Genomic DNA, 12,723 nt, shown 5'->3' with positions numbered 1-12,723 from the left:
TCATTATTCTAAGAAAACTTGCCCTAATAAAGCACTTAGAAGAATGCACGAAGGTTTGCGTTACCTAGAACGTTTTGAACTTTTCGTCATAGGAATGGATGAGGACACTACCCTACCTAGAAATTTTTGGAATTTTCTTCAAAGAAGTGGATGAGGGTCCTTCCCTACCTGGAAATTTTGCAGGTATAACTAGAAAACCCTGTTGTGGTTAATCATGAATTTATTTTTAGTGATGTAACTTCAATGTTTTTTTCTGGTTGCATGTTGGATTGTTGGCAGCTTCAACTCCTTCTGCGCTTCACATAGCAAAGTTAAGTTCTTGACTTCAGTTAAATATATTTCTTGAGCTCCCAGTCAGAGTTTCAGGATTCTGGATTTAGCTCATCATGTTGTTGGTTTTCATTTCTTACCTTCTGTGAAGCGAAGTAGTTCTCTTTACAAAATTGTTCAATCATCTCGGATGTATTTGCAGGGAATGAAAATTCACTTTAACACTGTTAAAAGAAAGAAAAAGAGAATAGAAGATCATATAACACATGTAAACTAGCTCGTCCTGCGAAGTGCCCACACAGCCACTTCAAGGTTCTCACATTTGTCATCCCCTCCGCCCCCCACATATCTATAAAAGTTGCAGTAAATTTGGTAGATAAGTTTATTTGCAAGAAATTTCGTGCATAAGTTTAGTTGAATCTATTGAAAAGCTTGAAAACAATAAAGAGCAGTAAAGATGTGACAAATGATACAATTTGCAAGATGGATTTTTAAACAACAAAGAGCAGTAAAGATGTGACAGAAATGATACAATTTGCAAAATAGTTTTTAAAGCGTTGTCTGAGAAATTCTTGATTTTAGTGTTTTTTTGTTCTGATACATAAAAAGAAAAAAGTTATGTTATTTCAATGGCCTTATTTTACCCCATCTTGGCTATTGCAAGAAAGATGGTTTTTTAAGCATTTTCTGAGAAATTCTTTATTTTAGTGTCTTTTTGTTCTGATACAGAAAAAGAAAAAGGTTATATTATTCCAATGGTCATATTTTACCCCATATTGGCTATTGCAAGAAAGTACCTGTGAATGTTCATGGTGACAATATGTACAAGTTAGTGATAATTTCTCTGATCGCTTTCTATTGCCACTGTTCCCCATTTGTACTTAATTCCTTTTCCTTCAAGCAGCCAAGGTCAAATCCAAGTTACAAGTCCAAGTTGTGTTCTATTCTCATGGATGTATCTTTGGCATTCATGTAAGGCACAAGCCCTCTTCATCTGAGATGATGATATCAAATATACAATGCTATAGTTAGTTATGGAGATAGAAATAGGAAGATGGTCCATAATATTTTAGATTTATATCTCTGAACTCCATGGAAGCATCCAGTGCAGAGTTAACGCCGATGTGAGTTGATCCAATCAAAGGCCTCTTCCATTGCTTTGATAAGCATGTCATCTGTGGGCGTTACAGCAGCAGCAACAGAAACATCTGAGTTTTCAGGGGGTCTTCCTGAGAGATCAAATCTGCAGATAGGGCAGAGGGCATGAGATTTGATCCACGACATCAAGTAATCCGAATGAAATCTGTGATTGCAAGGCAGACGGAGGAGCTGCTGCTTGGCCACAAACACGTCCACGAAAATGGGGCAGCTGGTGTGATCACAATCTTTATCGTCACAGGAGCCCTTTTCCTTGGTTTTCTGGAAGGCCAATACATCTCGTTTTAAAGTTTTCTCATCAAAGGCTTCTTCCATTTCTATAATAAGCATGCAATCTATGGGTGTTACAGCAGCAGAAATAACAAAAACATCTGAGTTTTGAGGGGTATTCTTGAGAGACCAAATCTGCAAGTAGGGCAGAGGACATGAGATTTGATCCACAACATCAAGCAATCCGAATGAAATATGTCACTACAAGGCAGCCATAGGAGATTTTGCTTGGCCACAAACTCATCCAGGAAAATGGGGCATAAGGTGTGATCGCAATCTTTATCGTCGTAGGAGCCCTTTTCCTTGGTTTTTCTGGAAGGCCAGTAGATGTATTTTTAAATTTTTCTCATGGCCATATCGACTTCGGCAGGTGTTAATCCTCAACCGCTATTTTGGAATCTATGAATGGGGGAATCCGTCATGAATTTTCGTAGCACCGAGCTCATCCTCGGATCTCCCTGTCACCTAAATATCGGGTAGTCATTCATATTGGCCCACTAGATCAAAGAAAATGGGTGCACTGGTAATCTGTAAACAGAATTAAGGGGCCACTTCAATGCCATATTTATTCTAACTCTGGTTCTCTGTAGTTGAGAAAAAAATTAGGGTTCAATAAAGGTCTTTCCATGTGACAAAGCCTACAAAAAAAAAATTGCACCACATATTTAGGCTCACATTTGAGGTGGAAAAGTGGCTATTTAGGCTCACATGGAAAAGTGGTTGTTCATTCTTGTCCTGTTTGTGTCATCTCTAAGTGAGATAATTTACTCTGGATGAATAAATAAAGAGTTTCTTATACCTATTGGCATGTTAGTTGGCATTTATCTTGCAGGCTTTTTTAAGGAAACCACAGAAGAATTATTAGGGAGTCTTCAAGTGATCTCATTAAAAAAGTATGTTGCTCGTTATATGTTGATGATGCCTACTCTATATTGTGATACCCCATGGGATTTCTTTGATGGGGCCAACCAAGGGCATCCACCTAGGTATGTAATTGGTGGTGTTTTGTATATAAATGCATTTAAATTCATTCATATCATATATATTTTGTGTCCTAGTTCCAATGCAAAGGTCGAGTTCTCAACATTGTTTGTTGTTCTTTATTTGGCAAGTGCTTATGGTTTGAAGATGTTGAAAGTGATGGGAATCTCAAATATTTGTTAATCTAGAATGACAAAAACACTAAAAAGATTCAAACCTTACACCTTATCCTCATACTCTAAGAGGACAATGATATGCTCCTTGAGTCCCTTTCTCCTTATGATATTAATCAATTGCTAGTCAAAGAGTATCTACTTATTGCCATGAAAATGATTACACGTTATCTTAATGGAATGAAAATTGCAATGACTGGAAAATTTCACGCTGAGCAGAGTGAAAAAACAGAACAATATTAATTGCCCATTTTGTTGTTTCTACTCCATCAACAAAATATTGGATAGAAAATTTGAAACCATCCCCAGAATGAAAAAATAAACTAGCCCCAACAATTAACAACACTGGCCACAAAATGTCGATATGGTATATGCAGGTGAAGGACAAAATGGGAGAATGCATTTGCCATGAAATTTTAACAAAACATGAGAATGTATTTTCCATGAATTTTTAGCAAAATAGGAGAATGTATCTTGACCTCAAAAATCAATTCATTCTTTGTATGGCATGTTTCAATCAAATACAAAGTCAAGCATCCATCAGTTGTAAAGCATTTCCAATACATCTCTGGCAGCAGTCTTCATGTTCTTTTGATATATACATGCCTGCTTCACTAGGTGTTTTCAAACCCAGAAGTTTTTTTAAGAAGCTCTTCTCATTAGTAAATAAGGAGCATCTTGGCAGGGTAAGTGTCATTTTTTGCAGAAAAGGAAAACTTCTCAACAGGAAACCTATCAGACCAATTTTCTTCTTATCAAATTTTGAAACTTTCATGCAAACCACTTTCAAACTATTGAGTGAAAGGGTTAAACTTAATGCCTCCAGGCTTACTGCATGGTTCTGCAATCCAAACTTGGTATGATAAATCTCCCTATATAATAAAATTATGGTGTTCAAAACAATATTAACATGATGCTAAAGGTAAGACAATTACTAACCTTAAAACATTTACTTTCTATTGAGAGTTCTTCAAGAGAGATTAAACTTTCCAGAATTGGGAGAGAAGGTGCTTGTCTACCAAGCCCATGAAGGGAAACTTTCTTCAAAGAGTTTGTAATAGAAAATCATTTAAATACATTAATCTTCATCATGCACAGATGCAGAGTCCCACAAGACTTGAGCTCCAATGTTGACATCCTAGGACAATTATGCACTATAAACTTTACCATCTTTGGGCCGATCATTATCATTGAGCTTTCACACTCAACTCCAGTGAAATCCATTCACTAGAGATTGGCCACAAAAATTTGCGTGTTGAACTCTCAAATTTTCAAGAAGAGGGAAATTTTCTACAAGGTGTTAAAGTATATCATTGTTTGTATAGATGAATGAGAGAGAACAAGTTACAAGGCATCTAAAACCATTGAAGTAGAGAGGCATTCATGTGAAGAAAAACCATTGGAGCTTCAATGATGTTAGGGATTTGCAAGAAAAAAGAGAAGTTGGAACATCCACGAAACTGCTAGTCAAAATATTGCTGAGAGAGATTTGTTTCACTTTTTTTGAAGATGTGGATTGAACCCATTTCTAAATTTTTTTACCAATTTTCCCTATGTCAATATCACCCATGAAAACTGAAATTTAAAAACATTCAAGCTTCTTAATACTTATGCACAACTGACAAAAACTGACAAGATTTGCAGAAAATGATGTGGGTTCACAACCTCTTCTTCAAAAGTGTCATGACAAAAACACTAAAAACATTCAGTCCTCACACCTTATCCTCATACTCTGAGAGGGAAGTGACATTCTCCTTGAGTCCCTTTCTCCTTCTGATATTAATCACAAGCTAACCAATCTCTGAACAAGAGTCAATTGGATCATACCCCATCAAATCCAAGTGATCAATTATAGTCTAAGGAAAAGCCTACCCACCAATTGCAAGTCAAAGAGTATCTGCAAATTTGAAAAAAATTATAACTCAAAAATAGGCTTTAATGTTATACAATGGAGTCTCGGGTATCTAAAACTCCTCAAACACATGGCCACTCCTTTGATTCAACACATTGTAAATTCCATGCAAATGCTCCTCAGGTGTTTAAATATCAACTAGATATATGGGCTCCAGAAGTCTCAACTTGGTAGTAAGCTAAGCAAAATAGAATACCCTTCTTGCGCATGTTCTTCTCTGTAAGTGCTCCTTCCATGGATGCCCATTAGAATGCACCCACCACAGAATCCTTAATCTCATTCAAGTACTGGACTCCCTTGCACATGTCGATCATCATGTTGGGTCCTGTTGTTTCAGGCCTAAAGCACCAGATCTCCTGATGTTACACAGGACAAGTATTAGGTGTTATATTCCTTTTTGGAAGTGGATCTACATCTTTTAAGATGACAATCAACTATTCGTGCTCTTACTTGTTCCATTATGTTAAGAGATGGGCATTATTTTCATTTCCGACTTTACCATCTTTTAGTTTTGCATGTAATAATTTTATGGAATTCTATTTTATGACCTTAATCTATTAGATATTCAGACTTGGATGTTGTTTTTAGTGATTTGGAACTTTATCCATGTTATAATATATCATGCTTGGATGAGTATTCACTTTTCTCATATTACTTGGTGAACATCTGAAAGTGTTTCTTGTTGATGGTACCAAATACTCGCTGCAATATTTTGAGATTCAATTGATGGTTTCTCTCTCAATAACTGATATTGTGATGATTTATGGATTTTTACGATTTCCATTTGTGTTGTATAGTTTTCTTATGGTTCAAAGAGAAAAAAATAGTACATTTCCCTTGCTTACATTAGGTATTTTCTCTTTTGGTGAAAATTTTGTCTCAAATCTAGCAAAATTGAACTTAGATTCATATTTCCATCTATGTCAAATGGATCTTTGACCATGAAATAACTGCACAGGGTTTTCATATTTTCAAAAGTTACTAATGTTTTCCAACTTTATTTTTCAATATAAAATTTGCAAGGTACAATGGCTGACTTACTTACAATTTACTTACATTGGAACATTAGACTCAAATGTGGGTGGATAGGTCCTACCTAGAGCACGAAAATCATTTGAAGGTATATTGGAATAAGGAGAGCTTAGAGTTATGTGTCCAAGGTTGGGTATTGGATGCATATGTCTTTAATTATGATTCGATGCATTTTCATTTTGTTTATTTGTATGGTGGGCTCACAATATCAGTATGTTCAAGATAAGCAACTTCCAACAGAACTGGTGGCCAGTCTTATGCTTAAGCTCATGAATAACTTCAAATGCAATCCTAAACTGAATAAATATGGTATGTTGATTATGCCAACTCTGGACTATGATATCCCATATGGTTTCTTTGATGTGTCCAGCCAAGGGCATCCACCTAGGTGTGGGATTGGAGGTGTTTTGTATATAAATGCATTTCAATTCATTCATATCAGATATACTCTAGGTACTGGTTCAAATTGAAAGGTCGAGTTCTCAACATGGTTTGTTGTTCTTTATTTGACAAGTGCTTGTGGTTTGAAGAGGTTGTAAGTGATGGGGATTCTCAAATAGTTGTTGACCATAGTAATATACGTTTTCTATATAGAATGTGTGGCTTCAATCCTTGATGTCTCAAATTGCAACACATTCAGGAGCTAGAATGGTCATCCATCACCCACATTTATCATGATCTCAATAAACTAGAAGATAAACTCTCCAAGGAGGAATTCAAGTATCCCAGTGGCTCTTTTGCTTTATATAAATTTGTTGATGGCTAAGAATCTGAATGCATGGAATTTCTACTTTAAGTCTTAATTTTGCTTGCAACATTGATAATCAGATCAACATAAACATTTGATACAAGATCTTCAATCTTTTCATAATTACAATCACACACAGAGCATTAGTTTCTTTCTATTCTAAACCCTTTCAAAGAAAAAGCAAGACTCGCAGGCTAGAACTAGTGTTTTCCATTTTAAGCATTATATTGCCCACATTTAAAAAATCATGTCATAAGCCCTAAATCAACACTGGGTTATAGTTATCTCTTCATTGAGTTTAATTATAAAGAAATATACTGGAATGAAATTTCAGATTAATTTTGTACTAAGTAATAGCGAGACCCCAACTTATGAATGGATACAGGTAATATTGGTTTTTCATCGTCCAAGCCTAGTGGCATGCTTTTCTTCTTCTTAGTTTAGACTTTCCTTTGAGCTTGGGTTTGGGGCAAATGTAGATTGAATTTTTAGATAGTCATGACAAAAGTTAGTTGCTTCCAAGTTAATGGCTAACTTTTTTTCATACTCTTATGCCTTTATGTTGTTCTGGACTTTAATATAATTCTATTTTATTTCTCTCAAAAAGCAACTTTCTTACCTATGTAAGGCCTCATTAGTTTCAAGTCCTTTAGAGGCTATTGAATACCGAAACTTTAAGTGATTAATTCCTCATGAAATGAATATTACTAGAGTGCAATGAGGTGGCCCAGAAAAATTTAGCCATCTATATTTGGAGAAAGTGAAAATTCTTTGGGACAAATGTCCTAAACCAATATAGGACCAAGGTCTTTCCATGGGACAAATCCTACAATTTTTTTTTTTTATTTTTATTTTTTCTTCTTTTCTGCACCACATATTTAGGCTCACATTTGAGGTGGAAAAGTGGTTGTTCATTCTTGTCTTGTTTGTGTCATCTCTAAGTGAGATTTTTTATTGTGGATGCATAAATAAAGAGTTTCTTATACCTATTTCCATGTTAGCTGGAATTTATCTTGCAGGAATTTTGAAGGAAACCACAGACGAATTATCAGGGAATCTTCAGGTGATCTCATTAAAAAAGTATGTTGCTCCTTATATGTTGATTATGCCTACTCTAGATTGTGATACCCCATGGGGTTTCTTTGATGGGGCCAACCAATGGCATCCACCTAGGTATGGGATTGGTGGTGTTTTCTATATAAATGCATTTCAATTCATTCTGGGTCCTGGTTCCAATTCAAAGGTCGAGTTCTCAACATTGTTTGTTGTTCTTTATTTAAGTGCTTGTAGTTTGAAGAGGTTGCAAGTTATGGGAATTTCAAATAGTTATTGACCGTGCTAATGAAAGCTTTTTATGTAGAATGTGTGGCTTCAATCCCTAATGTCTCAAATTTGGTAGCACATTGAGGAGATAGAATGGTTATCCTATTTCTCTTTTACTCAAATTCATCTACATTTAGATTGCATATCGCATCGCTTCATCTACACTCTTTTTCCATATGCTATCGAGTTATGGCGTTTCCTTTACAACATTTGGTGTAATTGCTAGTTTAGTTCATTTTCATTTCATTATGACAAATAATGTTGCCTAAGCATTTCTTTTAAATGTTTCGAATAACAATGAGCCCATGATAAAGTGTACATCATCTAGGTTTCACATTGCCTAGGTTTTAGGTATATGAAACTTCCATTATTAGATTCTTTTACATTTCTGTATGACAATGCTGCAAAATCTAATTCACAATTTAATTAATTTTCATTTCATTATAACAATGAGCTTACTGTAAAAGTCAGCATCAGGTTTCACATTTCTTAGTCTATTTTGTAAATTCCACTTTCCATAATCTTAATATGTAATTTTTAAGAGGTTGTGAAGTAATTCTTCAAAGGGAAAAAAATATTTATTTTTCTTGTCGTTTCATTAAAATATTATTTAATTTTCATATTATTTCATTAAAAAAATATCCATTTGAGAGAAAACACAAATATATTTCAATATTATTTTAAAATTTAGTTTGAGCATAATACTTCATAATAATTGATATCTCATTACATATGTTTTTTTATTATTATTATTAAAAAAAAAATTGATTGGATAAATAGTATAGGTAGATATGTTGATTTAGATGAGATGTATATATACATAATTGGCTATCAGCAAAAGGTTTAGGACAGAGTTTGATATTATGGATAAGGAAAAAGATTGAATTATTAGTGTGAAGGGTTTTAAACAATTTTAATGGGAATTCACATCTTTCTTATTATTTTATATTACGCTCTAATGCCTCCTTCCTTCTCCTATTATGTCATCTTTGTACATCCTTCAATATTATCCCAAGTTGTTCTTAAGGGGGATGTTAGGATATTCTAACACATAGGAAATAATTAAGCACAACTTGGTCTAGTGTATAGTTAGGTAAAGTGTGTTTCTTTAGTATGTATTTTTTGTAACTTACAATCAGACGGCCACGATATGTTCTAGACATGAAGTGATCTGACAGTTCATTCTCTCCTCGGTATTACGACACTTGATCCATGGCTTGATACCCGATTGGTCCATGATCTCTATTTAAAGAGCATGGAGGTTCATTTGTTAGGTGGTCATTCATGAGAGAAGCTTATGTAAATTTTCTTTATTTTACTTTAATAAATTTACTGAAGTGGTTGCATTGGCTTAGACCATGAATTGTTTTCCTCTTTGAGGGTCTTAACCACATCAAGAATACTAGTGTACTGATCTGTGATCTGTTTATGAGTGGTGTCTTTTGGTGTTCTATCTAAGGAACTTACCCTATAAATTCTTACATGGTATCAAAGTTATTCAAGGGTCACCTCCGTAGTTGATCCAAATCTGAAGTCAGTACAACTGCATCTGACTATTGTTTCCTAGATCTATTGTTTCTCACCACTTTCGGGCTTAGAGGACTGCTCTATTTTGTTAGGATCATATGTTCCAGCCATGAACCCCTTTAGTTTCAAGCAAAAAAGTTTCTGGTATTCCTATCTACGACATTTTTAAGATCTGGAGGTATACAATCTTTATTTTCAGTTTTAGTTATTTATCTCTCTGTTTATTTCAGTTTATTTATCTCTGTTTTTTTATTACCGGATTATACCTTTCATTTTTGCATATGCTCTTTGCCCCGAAACTCTATGCGATATGGACAAACCAGAAATAGAAAGAATGGTATTTTCTCATGCGTATGCCCTTTTCCACCGTGCCTTAGTGTGATCTCAAAAAACAAGAAACATTGAGGAAACTGCATAGTTTCTAGCCAAATCTAATTTTAAGATGTAAGGCTTGGATAACTTTTGTGTGTTTGTTTTGGTTTGTGTGGTTTTTTTTTTGTAGGAAAAAATGGGTTTTTCAAGTAAGCACACACTCCAAAACTTCAGTGAGCAAAAAAGAAAAAAGTGCTTCCTCTTTTTCAAAAATTATTAACCTTTTAAACTAGCTCAGTTGGTCCAAAGTTACTTTATGAGAATAGAGGTCTTGAGTTCAAATCTTTATTTTTGTTGAGTTATTTTTTTCAAAAAGCACATGTAGCTTATGTTTTAAATTTACTTTATTTAAGTGTTCTCACCCATTATAAAAAGTGAGTCACTTTAATTCTAAAGTCACTTTATCTTTTATTTAAGTTACAATTTAGTGGATAATTCATAAAGTACAATTGTAAAAGTGATTTTCACTTATTTATAAAATTGGGTCACATAAATTAATATTTTTTTAAAAGTGAGCTAAATAGATTAAGTTTGGAAAGGCGGGGGATTTTTTTTAAATATAACATTATCATTCACTTCCCAACATTCACGTAATTCGTTGACATCTTCAACAATGTTTCTTCAAAAAACCATAACTTCTTCATTCGGAAGTCGTTTTTTTAATCGACCTAATTTTTCAAGATATTTCCATTAGAACACTTAGTTTCAACATCTTTATCTTCAGTTTCTTTTAAAATTGGAAGTCCATGCCTAGTTATTCTTTATAGCACCAACTACTTCTAATGGCTATCCTACATTGTGGATTTACTTCGAAGTAAAGGTCTTTATAGAATACCCTCAGACCAAGAGTCTAAATATAAAGATGAATATAACCAAGCCAAATGGGAAAATAAGAAAAATAAAGAATGTGGGTTGATGGGGATGTGTATTTCTCCATACCTTAGATTTGATATCGCAGAAATTGATACCCCTGATGAAGCAATGAAACAACTCAATAAATTTTTTGGAATTAAAACTGAAATTAGAACCCACCAACTCGAAAATGAGTTGCTTACATTGAACCCCATTAATTTTTCTTCCATTGAAGATTTTTTGTCCAAGTTCAAAACCCTTACACTTCTCTTGGAAGGTGTTAAGGTTAAGAAACAAGATGGTAGCCTTATCTATTCCATTCTTACTAACTAAGGACTAGCCTACTCTATGTTTTTTTCCACCTTCCATTCTACTAGAGAAGCCTTTATTTCTCAAGGAAAAACCTACAAGTCCCCCTCTTTTGATGTCTTTTGTGATTCTTTAATAAGAGAACAAAAAAAACTCTTACATCTTGGTCTTCTTAATACTGGAAACTCTTCTAAGAAAGCCTTAACATCCCATCAGGAACCAAATTCAAAGAATCCTAAGAAGAAGCATCCTAAAAATAATGTTCCTAAACCAAACCACTAGGGCGTCACTGACAAACCAATATTATATCACGTGTGTTCATATTGGGGCATTAAAAATGGAAAAATTTAAAAAAAAATATTGGGGTTATAATGAGGTCCTAAAGGGTTTTAATATGCCATGCAATAATATATATAAACTAAGGTATTTTTTATACATTTTTTTGGCCAAGAGGAGGGAAAAATACATCAAGCGGAAGGAAAAATTAGGCTAGACATCATGGTGGAGGGAAAGAGTTTAATTTTGGAGTCGAGCCTCTGTAACTCACCTACAACCCTAAGCCGTTCTACTCGTTTGAACCCTAACATGAATTTAGTTGTCGAGTTTCTCAGCACTTGAATCGGTCGCCCGATGCAAGACCTTACCTCAACAGAGCCTTCGCGCCTCTGCTCTTCAAATGCCAGCCAATCATTTGAGTGACCATGCTTCCACCTCCTCACTTAACCAACAGTTAACCAACATAGTTTTCCTAGTAACATTCTTGTAAAGTAGCCTCCGACTCTGTCTTCTCTACTCTGAAACTATCTGATAGGAACTATGACTTAAGAGGCTTGGGAGGTCTGTGTGGCAAACTATGTCGACATTCATGATGCTCCACTCAGTGGAAATTACTGGGGTTCGGCTAGGAGGTCTAGAAAATTTGTAGGAAGCTCCCCCACAATAATCCAAAAGCTGCGAAGGGTGGGCGACATCCTGGTGGACATTGTGAACCTGAATACCCCTGGGCAATATTGGCAATTCGTTAGACAACCTCTTTGGGGATTTTTTATGAGTAAGTACTAGCGATTCCTCAGATAGCCTCTCTAGGGATGTTTCATGAGTAATTCCCTACAAACTCCATTCTCATCATCAAGGACTCTCTCACCATGATGAACTGGATACAGGGAAAGTGTTCTCTTGAGGTCCTTATCTGTGCAATTGGAAGTTGAGCTTCAAGTGCAATTTTTTGGAGGTTTATTTCAACACGTTTACAGTGAGTAAAATAGGGAAGCAGATATGCTTTCCAAACATGATCTCTCTATGTCCTTTTTTTTAATTTTTTGAAATGTTTCTAGATGGTAGTGGCAGTGTTATGGGTTCGTGAGTTATAATTTCTTTCCAGCTACTGTTTTTTTTTTCTCTCTCGGGCATCCTTCGATTAAAAATTTGCTCTTCATTTTCCTTTGTTATATGTCTATTCACACGTCCTTTGGAGAGGGGTTCAAACCCTCACTTAGATTCTTTTTTCCTTCTATTTTCTGTCTATTTATGTGATGTATTCTGGATTGGATCCAATCAGAAAAGATGAATGCTACAGGATTGAGATATTGTAAACCTTTCTCTTATTTGAACGAAAGCTTAGTTTTTTTCTTATGAAGGAAAAAAGTCCCCAAAAGAGTAAACCTTTCTCTTATTTGAATGATATATTAGTTTTTTTTCTTCTGAAGGAAAAATATCCCCCAAAAGGGAAACAAACCGCTAGTACCCAAAGTGTAGTCTAAGTATCGGAGGGTAGTTTGGTTTGTGAGATTTTATAC

The 12,723-nt window shown here is 34.8% G+C and overlaps 1 pseudogene; it reads right to left on the bottom strand.

Moving 5' to 3' along the window:
- Positions 1 to 1,274: 1,274 nt before the first annotated feature.
- On the bottom strand, positions 1,275 to 6,285 carry LOC149171660 (RING-H2 finger protein ATL32-like; annotated as a pseudogene).
- Between the last annotated feature and the right edge of the window lie 6,438 nt (positions 6,286 to 12,723).

Source organism: Pinus tabuliformis, chromosome 4_2 (genome assembly GCF_031772625.1).
Source record: "Pinus tabuliformis cultivar Carrire ecotype Pingquan chromosome 4_2, CPIR1, whole genome shotgun sequence".
In the NCBI taxonomy this organism is placed as follows: Eukaryota; Viridiplantae; Streptophyta; class Pinopsida; order Pinales; family Pinaceae; genus Pinus; species Pinus tabuliformis.
The sequence above is the reverse complement of the archived record's forward strand: the minus strand, read 5'-3'. Positions and strand labels throughout refer to the sequence as shown.